Below are 17,771 nucleotides of genomic sequence, written 5' to 3'. Positions count from 1 at the left end.
GTGACTATATGTACCAGCACAATGTGACTATCTGTACCAGCACACTGTGACAGTCTGTACCAGTACACTGTGTCTATCTGTACCAGCACAATATGACAATCTGTACCAGCACACTGTGACTATGTGTACCAGCACACGGTGACATTCTGCACCAGCACACGGTGACTATCTGCACCAGCACACGGTGACTATCTGTACCAGCACACGGTGACTATCTGCACCAGCACACGGTGACTATCTGTACCAGCACACTTTGACTATCTGTACCAGCACACGGTGACTATCTGTACCAGCACACTGTGAATATCTGTATCAGCACACTGTTTCTATCTGTACCAGCACACTGTGTCTATCTGTACCAGCACACTGTGTCTATCTGTACCAGCACACTGTGACTATCTTTACCAGCACACTGTGACTATCTGTACCAGCACAATGTGACTATATGTACCAGCACACTGTGTCTATCTGTACCAGCACATTGTGACTATCTGTACCAGCACACTGTGACTATCGGTACCAGCACACTGTGACTATCTGTACCAGCACACTGTGTCTATCTGTACCAGCACACTGTGTCTATCTGTACCAGCACACTGTGTCTATCTGTACCAGCACACTGTGTCTATCTGTACCAGCACACTGTGACTATCTGTACCAGCACACTGTGACTATCTGTACCAGCACACTGTGACTATATGTACCAGCACCATGTGTCTATCTGTACCAGCACACTGTGGCTATCTGTACCAGCACACTGTGACTATCTGTACCAGCACACTGTGACTATATGTACCAGCACATTGTGTCTATCTGTACCAGCACACTGTGTCTATCTGTACCAGCACACTGTGTCTTTCTGTACCAGCACATTGTGACTATCTATACCAGCACTCTGTGACTATCGGTACCAGCACACTGTGACTATCTGTACCAGCACACGTTGACTATTTGTACCCGCACACTGTGTCTATCTGTACCAGCACACTGTGACTATATGTACCAGCACACTGTGCCTATCTGTACCAGCACACTGTGTCTATCTGTACCAGCACACTGTGACTATCTGTACCAGCACACTGTGACTATATGTACCAGCACACTGTGACTTTCTGTACCAGCACACTGTGACTATATGTACCTTCACACTGTGTCTATCTGTACCAGCACACTGTGACTACCTGTACCAGCACACTGCGTCTATCTGTACCTGCACACTGTGTCGAACTGTACAAGCACGCTGTGTGTATCTGTACAAGCACACTGTGTCTATCTGTGCCAGCACACTGTGTCTATCTGTACCAGCACACTGTGACTATCTGTACCAGCACACTGTGACTATCTGTACCAGCACACTGTGACTATATGTACCAGCACACTGTGTCTATCTGTACCAGCACACTGTGACTATCTGTACCAGCACACTGTGACTCTCTGTACCAGCACACTGTGACTATCTGTACCTGCACACTGTGACTATATGTAACAGCGCACTGTGACTATCTGTACTAGCACACTGTGACTATCTGTACCAGCACACTGTGACTATCTGTACCAACACACTGTGACTATATGTACCAGCACACTGTGACTATCTGTACCAGCACACTGTGACTATCTGTACCAGGACACTGTGACTATCTGTACCGGGACACTGTCTCTATCTGTACCAGCACACTGTGACTATCTGTACCAGCATAATGAGACTATATGTACCAGCACACTGTGACTATCTGTAACAGCACACTGTGACTATCTGTAACAGTACACTGTGTCTATCTGTACCAGCAAATTGTGACAATCTGTACCAGCACACTGTGACTATCTGTACTAGCACACTGTGACTATCTGTACCAGCACACTGTGACTATCTGCACCAGCACACGGTGACTATCTGTACCAGCACACTGTGACTTTCTGTACCAGCACACTGTGACTATCTGTACCAGCACACTGTGTCTATCTTTACCAGCACACTGTGACTATCTGTACCAGCACACTGCGACTATCTGTACCATCACACTGTGACTATCTGTACCAGCACACTGTGTCTATATGTACCAGCACACTGACAATCTGTACCATCACACTGTGACTCTCTGTAACAGCACACGGTGACTATCTGTACCAGCACACTGTGACTATCTGTAACAGTACACTGTGACTATCTGTAACAGTACACTGTGTCTATCTGTACCAGCAAATTGTGACAATCTGTACCAGCACACTGTGACTATCTGTACAAGCACACTGTGACTATCTGTACCAGCACACTGTGACCATCTGTACCAGCACACTGTGACCATCTGTACCAGCAAAATGTGACTGTCTCTACCAGCACACTGTGTCTATCTGTACCAGCACACTGTGTCTATCTGTACCAGCACACTGTTTCTACCTGTACCAGCACACCATGTCTATCTGTACCATCACACTGTGACTGTCTGTACCAGCACACTGAGTCTATCTGTACCAGCACTGTGTGACTATCTGTACTAGCACACTTTGTCTATCTGTATCAGCACTCTGTGACCATCTACTCCAGCACACTGTGACTACCTGTACTAGCAGACCGTGACTATCTGTACCAGCACAATGTGACTCTCTGTACCAGCACACTGTGACTATTTGTGCCAGCACACCATGAAGATCTCTACCAGCACACCATGACTATCTCTGCCAGCACACGGTGACTACCTGTACAAGCGAACTGTGACTATCTGTAACGGCACACCGTGTCTATCTGTACCAGCACACTGTGACTATATGCACCAGCACATTGTGACTATATGCACCAGCACACTGTGACCATCTGTGCCAGCACACTGTGACCATCTGTACCAGCAGGCCGTGACCATATCTAACAGCACACCGTGAACATCTCCACCAGCGCACTGTGACTATCTGTACCAGCACACTGTGACCATCTGTACGAGCAAGCTGTTTCTATCTGTACCAGCACACAGTGATGATCTGCACCAGCACACTGTGTCTACGTTTACCAGCACACCGTGGCCATCTCTTCCAGCACTCTGTGACTATCTGTACCAGCACACTGTGACCATCGGTACCAGAACACCGTGACCATCTGTACCAGCACACCCGGACCATCTCTTCCAGCACACCGTGACTATCTGTACCAGCACATCGTTGCCATCTGTACAAGCACACCATGTCTAAATGTAGCTGCACACCATGAGTATCTGGACCAGCACAACGTGTCTACATATACCAGCACACCGTGACTATCTGTACAAGCATACCGTGACTATCTGTACCAGCAAACGTTGACTATCTGTACCAGCACACATTGACTATCTGTACCAGCACACTGTGACCATCTGTATCAGCACACAGTGACCATCTGTACCAGCAAACTGTGACTATCTGTACCAGCACACGGTGACTATCTGTACCAGCACACTGTGACTATCTGTACCAGCACACTGTGACCATCAGTACCAGCACACTGTGACCATCTATACCAGCACACTGTGACCATCTGTAGCAGCACACTGTGTCTATCTGTACCAGCACACTGTGTCTATCTGTACCAGCACACTGTGACTTTCTGTACCAGCACACTGTGACTATCTTTACCAGCACACTGTGACTATCTGTACAAGCACACTGTGTCTATCTGTACCAGCACACTTTGTCTATCTGTACCAGCACACTGTGACCATCTGTACCAGCACACTGTGTCTATCTGTACCAGCACACTGTGTCTATCTGTACCAGCACACTGTGTCTATCTGTACCAGCACACTGTGACTATCTGTACCAACACACTGTGTCTATATGTACCAGTACACTGTGACTATCTGTACCAGCTCACTTTGTCTATCTGTATCAGCACACTGTGTCTATCTGTACCAGCACACTGTGACTATATGTACCAGCACACTGTGAGTATCTATACCAGCACACTGTGACCATCTGTACCAGCACACTGTGACTATCTGTACCAGCACACTGTGACTATCTGTACCAGCACACTGTGTCTATCTGTACCAGCACACTGTGACTATCTGTACCAGGACACTGTGACTATCTGTACAGGGACAATGTCTCTATCTGTACCAGAACACTGTGACTATCTGTACCAGCATAATGAGACTATCTGTACCAGTACACTGTGTCTATCTGTACCAGCAAATTGTGACAATCTGTACCAGCACACTGTGACTATCTGTACTAGCACACTGTGACTATCTGTACCAGCACACTGTGACTATCTGCACCAGCACACAGTGACTATCTATACCAGCACACTGTTTCTATCTTTTCCAGCACACTGTGACTATCTGTACCATCACACTGTGACTATCTGTACCATCACACTGTGTCTATATGTACCAGCACACTGACAATCTGTACCATCACACTGTGACTATCTGTACCAGCACACGGTGACTATCTGTAGCAGCACACTGTGACTATCTGTACCAGCACACTGTGTCTATCTGTACCAGCACAGTGTGACCATTTGTACCAGCACACTGTGACCATCTGTACCAGCACACTGTGTCTATCTGTACCAGCACACTGTGACCATCTGTACGAGCAATCTGTTTCTATCTGTACCAGGACCCAGTGATGATCTGCACCAGCACTCTTTCTCTACGTTTACCAGCACACCGTGGCCATCTCTTCCAGCACACTGTGAATATCTGTTCCAGCTCACTGTGACCGTCGGTACAAGAACACCGTGACCATCTGTACCAGCACACCGGGACCATCTATACCAGCACACCGTGACTATAGGTAGCTGCACACCATGAGTATCTGGACCAGCACAACGTGTCTACATATACCAGCATACCGTGACTATCTGTACATGCACACCGTGACTATCTTTACCAGCACACGTTGACTATCTGTACCAGCACACATTGACTATCTGTACCAGCACACATTGACTATCTGTACCAGCACACTGTGTCTATCTGTACCAGCACACTGTGACTATCTGCACCAGCACACTCTGACTATCTGTACCAGCACACTGTGTCTATCTGTACCAACAAACTGTGACTATGTGTACCAGCACACTGTGACTATCTGTACAAGCACACTGTGACTATCTGTACCAGCACACTGTGACTATCTGTACCAGCACACTGTGACCATCTGTACCAGCACAATGTGACTGTCTGTACCAGCACACTGTGTCTATCTGTACCAGCACGCTGTGTCTATCTGTTCCAGCACACTGTGTCTATCTGTACCAGCACGCTGTGTCTATCTGTACCAGCACACCATGTCTATCTGTACCAGCACACTGTGACTGTCTGTACCAGCACACTGAGTCTATCTGAAACAGCACAGTGTGACTATCTGTACTAGCACACTTTGTCTATCTGTATCAGCACACTGTGACCATCTACTCCAGCACACTGTGACTACCTGTACAAGCAGACCGTAACTATCTGTACCAGCACACTGTGACTCTCTGTACCAGCACACTGTGACTATTGGTGCCAGCACACAATGAAGATCTCCACCAGCACACCATGACCATCTCTGCCAGCACACGGTGACTACCTGTACAAGCGAACTGTGACTATCTAAAACGGCACACCGTGTCTATCTGTACCAGCACACTGTGACTATATGCACCAGCACATTGTGACTATATGCACCAGCACACTGTGACTATGTGTACTAGCACACAATGGCCATCTGTCCCAGCACACCGTGACTATCTGTAAGAGGTCACTGTGACTATCTGTACCTGCACACTGTGTCTAACTGTAGAAGCACGCTGTGCATATCTGTACAAGCACACTGTGTCTATCTGTACCAGCACACTGTGTCTATCTGTACCAGCACACTGTGACTATCTGTACCAGCACACTGTGACTATCTGTACCAGCACACTGTGACTATATGTGCCTTCACACTGTGTCTATCTGTACCAGCACACTGTGACTATCTGTACCAGCACACTGTGACTATCTGTACCAGCACACTGTGTCGAACTGAACAAGCACGCTGTGTATATCTGTACAAGCACACTGTGTCTATCTGTACCAGCACACTGTGTCTATCTGTACCAGCACACTGTGACTATCTGAACCAGCACACTGTGACTATCTGAACCAGCACACTGTGACTATCTGTACCAGCACACTGTGACTATCTGTACCAGCAAACTGTGTCTATCTTTACCAGCACACTGTGACTATCTGTAACAGCTCACTGTGACTATCTGTACCAGCACACTGTGACTATCTGTACCAGCACACTGTGACTATCTGTACCAGCACACTGTGTCTATCTGTACCAGCACACTGTGACTATCTGTACCAGCACACTGTGTCTATCTGTACCAGCACACTGTGACTATCTGTACCAGCCCACTGTGACTCTCTGTACCAGCACACTGTGACTATCTGTACATGCACACTGTGTCTAACTGTTCAAGCACGCTGTGTCTATCTGTACAAGCGCACTGTGTCTATTAGTACCAGCATACAGTGTCTATCTGTACCAGCACACTATGTCTATCTGTACCAGCACACTGTGACTATCTGTACCAGCACACTCTGACTATCTGTACCAGCACACTCTGACTATCTGTACCAACAAACTGTGACTATCTGTAACAGCACACTGTGACTATCTGTACAAGCACATTGAGTCTATCTGTACCAGCACAGTGTGACTATATGTACTAGCACACTTTGTCTATCTGTATCAGCACACTGTGACCATCTACTCCAGCACACTGTGACTACCTGTACAAGCAGACCGTGGCTATCTGTACCAGCACACTGTGACTATCTGTACCAGCACACTGTGTCTATTTGTGCCAGCACACCATGAAGATCTCTACCAGCACACCATGACCATCTCTGCCAGCACACGGTGACTACCTGTAAAAGCGAACTGTGACTATCTGTAACAGCACACCGTGTCTATCTGTACCAGCACACTGTGACTATATGCACCAGCACATTGTGACTATATGCACCAGCACACTGTGACTATGTGTACTAGCACACAATGGCCATCTGTCCCAGCACACCGTGACTATCTGTAAGAGCACACTGTGACTATCTGTACCTGCACACTGTGTCTAAATGTACAAGCAAGCTGTGTATATCTGTATAAGCACACTGTGTCTATCTGTACCAGCACACAGTGTCTATCTGTACCAGCACACTGTGACTATCTGTACCAGCACACTGTGACTATCTGTACCAGCACACTGTGACCATCTGTACCAGCACACTGTGACCATCTGTACCAGCACACTGTGACTATCTGCACCAGCACACTGTGACTATTTGTGCCAGCACACGGTGACTATCTCTACCAGTACACTGTGACTATCTCTACCAGCACAATGTGACTATCTGTGCCAGCACAATGTGACTATCTCTACCAGCACACTGTGACTATCTGTACCAGCAAACTGTGACCATCTGTACCAGCACACTGTGACCATCTGTACCAGCACAATGTGACTATCTGTACCAGCACACTGTGACCATTTGTACCAGCACACTGTGACCATCTGTACCAGCACACTGTGACTATCTGTACCCGCACACTGATGACTATCTGTGCCAGCACACTGTGACCATCTGTACCAGCACACTGTGACTCTCTGTACCAGCACACCTTGCCCATATGTACCAGCTCACTGTGACCAACTGTACCAGCACACTGTGACTATCTGTACCATTACACTGTGTCTATCTGTACCAGCACACTTTGACTATCTGTACCAGCACACTGTTACCATCTGTACAAGCACACTGTGACAATCTGTACAAGCACACTGTGACTATCTGTACCAGCTCACTGTGACTATCTATACCAGCACACTGTGACAATCTGTACTAGAAATCTGTGACTATCTGTACCAGCTCACTGTGACTATCTATACCAGCACACTGTGACCATCTGTACCCGCACACTGTGACCATCTGTACCAGCACACCGGGACCATCTGTACCAGCACGCTGTGACCTTCTGTATCAGCACACTGTGACTATCTGTACCAGCACACTGTCTCTATCTGTACCAGCACACTGTGACTATCTGTTCCAGCACAATGTGACTATCTGTACCAGCACACTGTGACTATCTGTACCAGCAAACTGTGAGTATATGTACCAGCACACTGTGACTATCTGTACCAGCACACTGTGACTATCTGTACCAGTACTATGTGTCTTTCTGTACAAGCGAATTGTGACAATCTGTACCAGCACACTGTGACTATCTGTACTAGCACACTGTGACTATCTGTACCAGCACACTGTGACTATCTGCACCAGCATACGGTGACTATCTGTTCCAGCACACTGTGACTATCTGTACCAGCACACTGTGACTATTTGTACCTGCACACTGTGTCTATCTGTTCCAGCACACTGTGTCTATCTGTACCAGCACACTGTGTCTATCTGTACCAGCACACTGTGACCATCTGTACCAGCACACTGTGACTATCTGTAACAGGACACCGTGACTATCTGTACCAGCACACTGTGACGATCTGTACCAGCACACTTTCTCTATCTGTTCCAGCACACTGTGACTATCTGTACCAGCACAATGTGACTATATGTAGCAGCACACTGTGACTATATATATCAGCACAATGTGACTGTCTGTACCAGTACACTGTGACTATCTGTACCAGCACACTGTCTCTATCTGTACCAGCACACTGAGAGCATATGTACCAGCACAATGTGACTATCTGTAACAGTACACTGTGACTATCTGTACCAGCACACGGTGACTATCTGTACCAGCACACGGTGACAATCTGTACCAGCACACTTTGACTATCTGTACCAGCACACTGTGACTATCTGTACCAGCACTCTGTAACTATCTGTACCAGCACACTGTGACTATCTATACCAGCACACTATGACTATCTGTACCAGCACACTATGACTATCTGTACCAGCACACTGTGACTATTTGTACAAGCACACTGCGACTATCTGTACCAGCACAATGTGACTATCTGTACCAGCACACGGTGACAATCTGTACCAGCACACTTTGACTATCTGTACCAGCACACTGTGACCATCTCTACCAGCACACTGTGACTATCTGTACCAGCACACTGATTCAATCTGTACCAGCACACTGTGACTATCTGTACCAGCACACTGTTTATATCTGTACCAGCACACTGTGTCTATCAGTACCAGCACACTGTGTCTATCTGTACCAGCACACTGTGTCTATCTGTACCAGCACACTGTGACTATCTGTACCAGCACACTGTGACTATCTGTACCAGCACACTGTGACTATATGTTCCAGCACCATGTGTCTATCTGTACCAGAACACTGTGACTATCTGTACCAGCACACTGTGACTATCTGTACCAGCACACTGTGACTATATGTACCAGCACACTGTGTCTATCTGTACCAGCACACTGTGTCTATCTGTACCAGCACACTTTGTCTTTCTGTACCAGCACAATGTGACTATCTATACCAGCACTCTGTGACTATCGGTACCAGCACACTGTGACTATCTGTACCAGCACTCTGTGACTATCTGTACCCGCACACTGTGTCTATCTGTACCAGCACACTGTGACTATATGTACCAGCACACTGTGTCTATCTGTACCAGCACACTGTGTCTATCTGTACCAGCACACTGTGACTATCTGTACCAGCACAGTGTGACTATATGTACCAGCACACTGTGTCTATCTGTACCAGCACACGGTGTCTTTCTGTACCAGCACATTTTGACTATCTGTACCAGCACACTGTGACTATCGGTATCAGCACACTGTGTCTTTCTGTACCAGCACATTGTGACTATCTGTACCAGCACACTGTGACTATCGGTACCAGCACACTGTGACTATCTGTACCAGCACACTGTGACTATATGTAACAGCACACTGTGACTATCTGTACCAGCGCACTGTGACAATCTGTACAAGCACACTGTGACAATCTTACCAGCACACTGTGACTATCTGTACCAGCACACTGTGACTATCTGTAGCAGCACACTGTGACTATCTGTACCAGCACACTGTGACTATATGTACCAGCACCCGTGACTATCTGCACCAGCACACGGTGACTATCTGTACCAGCACACGATGACTATCTGTACCAGCACACGGTGACGATCTGCACCAGCACACGGTGAGTATCTGCACCAGCACACTGTGACTATCTGTACCAGCACTCTGTGACTATCTGTACAGGCACTCTGCGACAATCTGTAGCAGCACACTGTGACTATCTGTACCAGGACACTGTGACTATCTGTACCAGTACACTGTGGCTATCTGTACCAGCACACTGTCTCTATCTGTACCAGCACACTGTGACTATCTGTACCAGAACAATGTGACTATCTTTACCAGCATCATGTGACTATCTGTACCGGCACACTGTGACTATATGTACCAGCAAAATGTGAAATCTGTACCAGCACACTGTGACTGTCTGTACCAGTACACTGTGTCTATCTGTACCAGCACATTGTGAGAATCTGTACCAGCACACTGTTGACTATCTGTACTAGCACACTGTGGCTATCTGTACCAGCACACGGTGACTATCTGCACCAGCACACGGTGACTATATGTACCAGCACACAGTGTCTATCTGTACCAGCACACGGTGACTATCTGCACCAGCACACGGTGACTATCTGTACCAGCACACTGTAACTATCTGTACCAGCACACTGTGAGCTTCTGCACCAGCACTCTGTGACTATTTGTACCAGCACTCTGTGACTATCTGTACCAGCACACTGCGACTATCTGCACCAGCACACTGCGAATATCTGTACCAGCACACTGTGACTATCTGTACCAGCACACTGTGTCTATCTGTACCAGCACACTGTGCCATCTGTACCAGCACACTGTGTCTATCTGTACCAGCACACTGTGTCTATCTGTACCAGCACACTGTGACTATTTGTACCAGCACACTGTGACTATCTGTACTAGCACACTGTGACTATATGTACCAGCACACTGTGTCTATCTGTACCAGCACACTGTGACTATATGTACCAGCACACTGTGTCTCTCTGTACCAGCACACTGTGACTATATGTACCAGCACACTGTGTCTATCTGTACCAGCACACTGTGACTATCTGTACCAGCACACTGTGACGATATGTACAAGCACACTGTGACTATATGTACCAGCACACTGTGACTATCTGTACCAGCACACTGTGACAATCTGTACCAGCACACTGTGACTATCTGTACCAGCACACTGTGTCTATCTGTACAAGCACATTGTGACAATCTGTACCAGCACACTGTGACTATCTGTACTAGCACACTGTGACTATCTGCACCAGCACACGGTGACTATCTGTACCAGCACACGGTGTCTATCTGTACCAGCACACGGTGACTACCCGCACCAGCACACGGAGAGTATCTGTACCAGCACACTTTGACTATCTTTACCAGCACACTGTGACTATCTGTACTAGCACACTGTGACTATATGTATCAGCACACTGTGACTATCTGTACCAGCACACTGTGACTATCTGTACCAGCACACTGTGTCTATCTGTACAAGCACACTGTGTCTGTCTGTACAAGCACACTGTGTGTATCATTACCAGCACACTGTGACTATCTGTACCAGCACACTGTGACTATCTGTACCAGCACACTGTGACTATCTGTACCAGCACACTGTGTCTAACTGTACCAGCACACTGTGACCATCTCTACCAGCAGACTGTGACCATCTCTACCAGCACACTGTGACTATCTGTACCAGCACACAGTGACCATCTGTACGAGCAAGCTGTTTCTATCTGTACCAGCACACTGTGACCATCTGTACGAGCAAGCTGTTTCTATCTGTACCAGCACACTGTGACTATCTGTTCCAGCACACTGTGACCGTCTGTACCAGAGCACCGTGACCATCAGTAGCAGCACACCGGGACCATCTCTACCAGCACATCGTGACTATCTGTACCAGCACAATGTTGCCATCTGTACAAGCACACCGTGACTATATGTAGCTGCACACCATGAGTATCTGGACCAGCACAACGTGTCTATATATACCAGCACACCGTGACTATCTGTACAAGCACACCGTGACTATCTGTACCAGCACACGTTGACTATCTGTACCAGCAAACGTTGACTATCTGTACCAGCACACTGTGTCTATCTGTACCAGCACACTGTGACTGTCTGTACCAGCACTCTGTGTCTATCTGTACCAGCACACTGTGACTGTCTGTACCAGCACACTGTGTCTATCTGTACCAGCACACTGTGCCTATCTGTACCAGCACACCGTGACTATCTGTACCAGCACACTGTGACTATCTGTACCAGCACACTGTGTCTATCTGTACCACACTGTGACTATCTGTACCAGCACACTGTGACTCTCTGTACCAGCACACTGTGTCTAACTGTACCAGCACACTGTGACCATCTGTCCCAGCACACTGTGACTATCTGTACCAGCACACTGTGACTATATGTACCAGCACCATGTGTCTATCTGTACCAGCACACTGTGACTATCTGGACCAGCACACTGTGACTATCTGTACCAGCACACTGTGACTATATGTACCAGCACTCTGTGACTATCGGTACCAGCAAACTGTGACTATCTGTACCAGCACACTGTGACTATACGTACCAGCACACTGTGTCTATCTGTACCAGCACACTGTGTCTATCTGTACCATCACACTGTGTCTATCTGTACCAGCACACTGTGTCTATCTGTACCAGCACACGGTGTCTTTCTGTACCAGCACATTTTGACTATCTGTACCAGCACACTGTGACTGTCTGTACCAGTACACTGTGTCTATCTGTACCAGCACATTGTGAGAATCTGTACCAGCACACTGTTGACTATCTGTACCAGCACACTGTGACTATCTGTACCAGCACACTGTGACTATATGTACCAGCACACTGTTTCTATCTGTACCAGCACACTGTGTCTATCTGTACCAGCACACTGTGTCTATCTGTACCAGCACATTGTGACTATCTGTACCAGCACTCTGTGACTATCGGTACCACCGCACTGTGACTATCTGTACCAGCACTCTGTGACTATCTGTACCAGCACACTGTGACTATATGTACCAGCACAATGTGACTATCTGCACCAGCACACTGTGACTGTCTGTACCAGTACACTGTGACTGTCTGTACCAGTACACTGTGTCTATCTGTACCAGCACATTGTGAGAATCTGTACCAGCACACTGTTGACTATCTGTACTAGCACACTGTGACTATCTGTGCCAGCACACGGTGACTATCTGCACCAGCACACGGTGACTATCTGTACCAGCACACGGTGTCTATCTGTACCAGCACACGGTGACTATCTGCACCAGCTGGTGACTATCTGTACCAGCACACGGTGACTATCTCTACCAACACTCTGTGACTATCTGCACCAGCTGGTGACTATCTGTACCAGCACACGGTGACTATCTGTACCAGCACACGGTGACTATCTGCACCAGCACACGGAGAGTATCTGTACCAGCACACTTTGACTATCTTTACCAGCACACTTTGACTATCTTTACCAGCACACTGTGACTATCTGTACTAGCACACTGTGACTATCTGCACCAGCACACGGTGACTATCTGTACCTGCACACTGTGACCTTCTGTACCAGCACTCTGTGACTATCTGTACCAGCTCACTGTGAATATCTGTACCAGCACACTGTGACTATCTGTACCAGCACACTGTGACTATCTGTACCAGCACACTGTGACTATCTGTACCTGCACACTGTGTCTATCTCTACCAGCACAGCGTGACCATATCTACCAGCACACCGTGAACATCTCTACCAGCACACTGTGACTATCTGTACCAGCATGCCTTGACTATATCTACCAGCACACCGTGAACATCTCTACCACCACACTGTGACTATCTCTACCGGCACACTGTGACTATCTGTACCAGCACACTGTGACCATCTGTACGAGCAAGCTGTTTCTATCTGTACCAGCACACTGTGTCTACATTTACCACCACACCATGGCCATCTCTTCCAGCACACTGTGACTATCTGTACCAGCACAATGTAACCATCGGTACCAGAACACCTTTACCATCTGTACCAGCACACCGGGACCATCTCTACCATCACACCGTGACAATCTGTACCAGCACACCGTTGCCATCTGTACATGCACACCGTGACTATATGTAGCTGCACACAATGAGTATCTGGAGCAGCACAACATGTCTACATATACCAGCACACTGTGACTATCTGTACCAGCACACTGTGTCTAACTGTACCAGCACACTGTGACCATCTGTACAAGCACACTGTGACTATCTGTACCAGCACACTGTGACCATCTGTACGAGCAAGCTGTTTCTATCTGTACCAGCACACAGTGACGATCTGCACCAGCACATTGTGTCTACATTTACCAGCACACCGTGGCCATCTCTTCCAGCACACTGTGACTATCTGTTCCAGCACATTGTGATCGTCGGTACCAGAACACCGTGACCATCTGTAGCAGCACACCGGGACCATCTCTACCAGCACACCGTGACTATCTGAACCAGCACAATGTTGCCATCTGTACAAGCACACCGTGACTATATGTAGCTGCACACCATGAGTATCTGGACCAGCACAACGTGTCTACATATACCAGCACACCGTGACTATCTGTACAAGCACACCGTGACTATCTGTACCAGCACACGTTGACTATCTGTACCAGCAAACGTTGACTATCTGTACCAGCACACTGTGTCTATCTGTACCAGCACACTGTGACTGTCTGTACCAGCACTCTGTGTCTATCTGTACCAGCACCCTGTGACTGTCTGTACCAGCACACTGTGTCTATCTGTACCAGCACACTGTGCCTATCTGTACCAGCACACCGTGACTATCTGTACCAGCACTCTGTGACTATCTGTACCAGCACACTGTGTCTATCTGTAACAGCACACTGTGACTATCTGTACCAGCACACTGTGACTATCTGTACCAGCACACTGTGTCTAACTGTACCAGCACACTGTGACCATCTGTACCAGCACACTGTGACTATCTGTACCAGCACACTGTGACCATCTGTACGAGCAAGCTGTTTCTATCTGTACCAGCACACAGTGATGATCTGCACCAGCACACTGTGTCTACATTTCCCAGCACACCGTGGCCATCTCTTCCAGCACACTGTGACTATCTGTTCCAGCACACTGTGACCGTCGGTACCAGAACACCGTGACCATCTGTAGCAGCACACCGGGACCATCTGTCCCAGCACACTGTGACTATCTGCACAGCACAATGTTACCATCTGTACAAGCACACCGTGACTATATGTAGCTGCACACCATCAGTATCTGGACCAGCACAACGTGTCTACATATACCAGCACACCGTGACTATCTGTACAAGCACACTGTGACTATCTGTACCAGCACACGTTGACTATCTGTACCAGCACACGTTGACTATCTGTACCAGCACACTGTGTCTATCTGTACCAGCAAACTGTGACTATCTGTACCAGCACACTGTGACTGTCTGTACCAGCACACTGTGTCTATCTGTACCAGCACACTGTGACCATCTGTACCAGCACACTGTGACTATCTGTAGCAGCACAATGTGTCTATCTGTACCAGCAAACTGTGACTATCTGTACCAGCATAATGTGTCTATATGTACCAGCACACTGTGACTATCTGTACCAGCACACTGTGACTATCTGTCCCAGCACACTGACTATCTGTACCAGCACACTGTGACTATCTGTACCAGCACACTGTAACTGTCTGTACCAGCACACTGTGACTATCTGTACCGGCACACTGTGACTATCTGTACCAGGACACTGTGACCATCTGTACCAGCACACTGTGACTATCTGTACCAGCACACGGTGACATTCTGCACCAGCACACGGTGACTATCTGCACCAGCACACGGTGACTATCTGTACCAGCACACGGTGACTATCTGCATTAGCACACGGTGACTATCTGTACCAGCACACTTTGACTATCTGTACCAGCACACTGTGACTATCTGTATCAGCACACTGTTTCTATCTGTACCAGCACACTGTGTCTATCTGTACCAGCACACTGTGTCTATCTGTACCAGCACTCTGTGTCTATCTGTACCAGCACACTGTGAATATCTGTACCAGCACACTGTGACTATCTGTACCAGCACACTGTGACTATATGTACCAGCACACTGTGTCTATCTGTACCAGCACATTGTGACTATCTGTACCAGCACACTGTGACTATCGGTACCAGCACACTGTGACTATCTGAACCAGCACACTGTGACTATCTGCGCAAGCACACTGTTTCTATCTGTACCAGCACACTGTGTCTATCTGTACCAGCACACTTTATCTATCTGTACCGGCACACTTGCCTATCTGTACCAGCACACTGTGACTATCTGTACCAGCACACTGTGACTATCTGTACCAGCACACTGTGACTATATGTACCAGCACCATGTGTCTATCTGTACCAGCACACTGTGACTATCTGTACCAGCACACTGTGACTATCTGTACCAGCACACTCTGACTATATGTACCAGCACTCTGTGACTATCGGTACCAGCACACTGTGACTATCTGTACCAGCACTCTGTGACTATCTGTACCAGCACTCTGCGACTATCTGTAGCAGCACACTGTGACTATCTGTACCAGCACACTGTGTCTATCTGTACCAGCACACTGTGACTAAATGTACCAGCACACTGTGTCTATCTGTACCAGCACACTGTGTCTATCTGTACCAGCACACTGTGTCTACCTGTACCAGCACACTGTGTCTATCTGTACCAGCACACTGTGACTATCTGTACCAGCACACTGTGTCTTTCTGTACCAGCACATTGTGACTATCTGTACCAGCACACTGTGACTATCGGTACCAGCACGCTGTAACTATCTGTACCAGCACACTGTGACTATATGTACCAGCACACTGTGACTATCTGTACCAGCGCACTGTGACAATCTGTACAAGCACACTGTGACAATCTGTACCAGCACACTGTGACTATCTGTACCAGCACACTGTGACTATCTGTAGCAGCACACTGTGACTATCTGTACCAGCAAACTGTCACTATCTGTACCAACACCCGTGACTATCTGCACCAGCACACGGTGACTATCTGTACCAGCACACTGTGACTATCTGTACCAGCACAATGTGACTATCTTTACCAGCATTCTGTGACTATCTGTACCAGCACACTTTTACTATATGTACCAGCACAATGTGACTATCTGTACCAGCTCACTGTGACTGTCTGTACCAGTACACTGTGTCTATCTGTACCAGCACATTGTGAGAATCTGTACCAGCACACTGTTGACTATCTGTACCAGCACACTGTGACTATCTGTACCAGCACACTGTGACAATCTGTACCAGCACACTGTGACTATATGTACCAGCACACTGTGTCTATCTGTACCAGCACACTGTGTCTATCTGTACCAGCACATTGTGACTATCTGTACCAGCACTCTGTGACTATCGGTACCAGCACACTGTGACCATCTGTACCAGCACACTGTGTCTATCTGTACCAGCACACTGTGTCTATCTGTACCAGCACATTGTGACTATCTGTACCAGCACTCTGTGACTATCGGTACCAGCACACTGTGACCATCTGTACCAGCACTCTGTGACTATCTGTACCAGCACTCTGCGACTATC

Source organism: Cetorhinus maximus, chromosome 9 (assembly GCF_964194155.1).
Source record: "Cetorhinus maximus chromosome 9, sCetMax3.hap1.1, whole genome shotgun sequence".
NCBI classification, from domain to species: domain Eukaryota; kingdom Metazoa; phylum Chordata; class Chondrichthyes; order Lamniformes; family Cetorhinidae; genus Cetorhinus; species Cetorhinus maximus.
Note: the sequence above shows the minus strand (reverse complement) of the source record.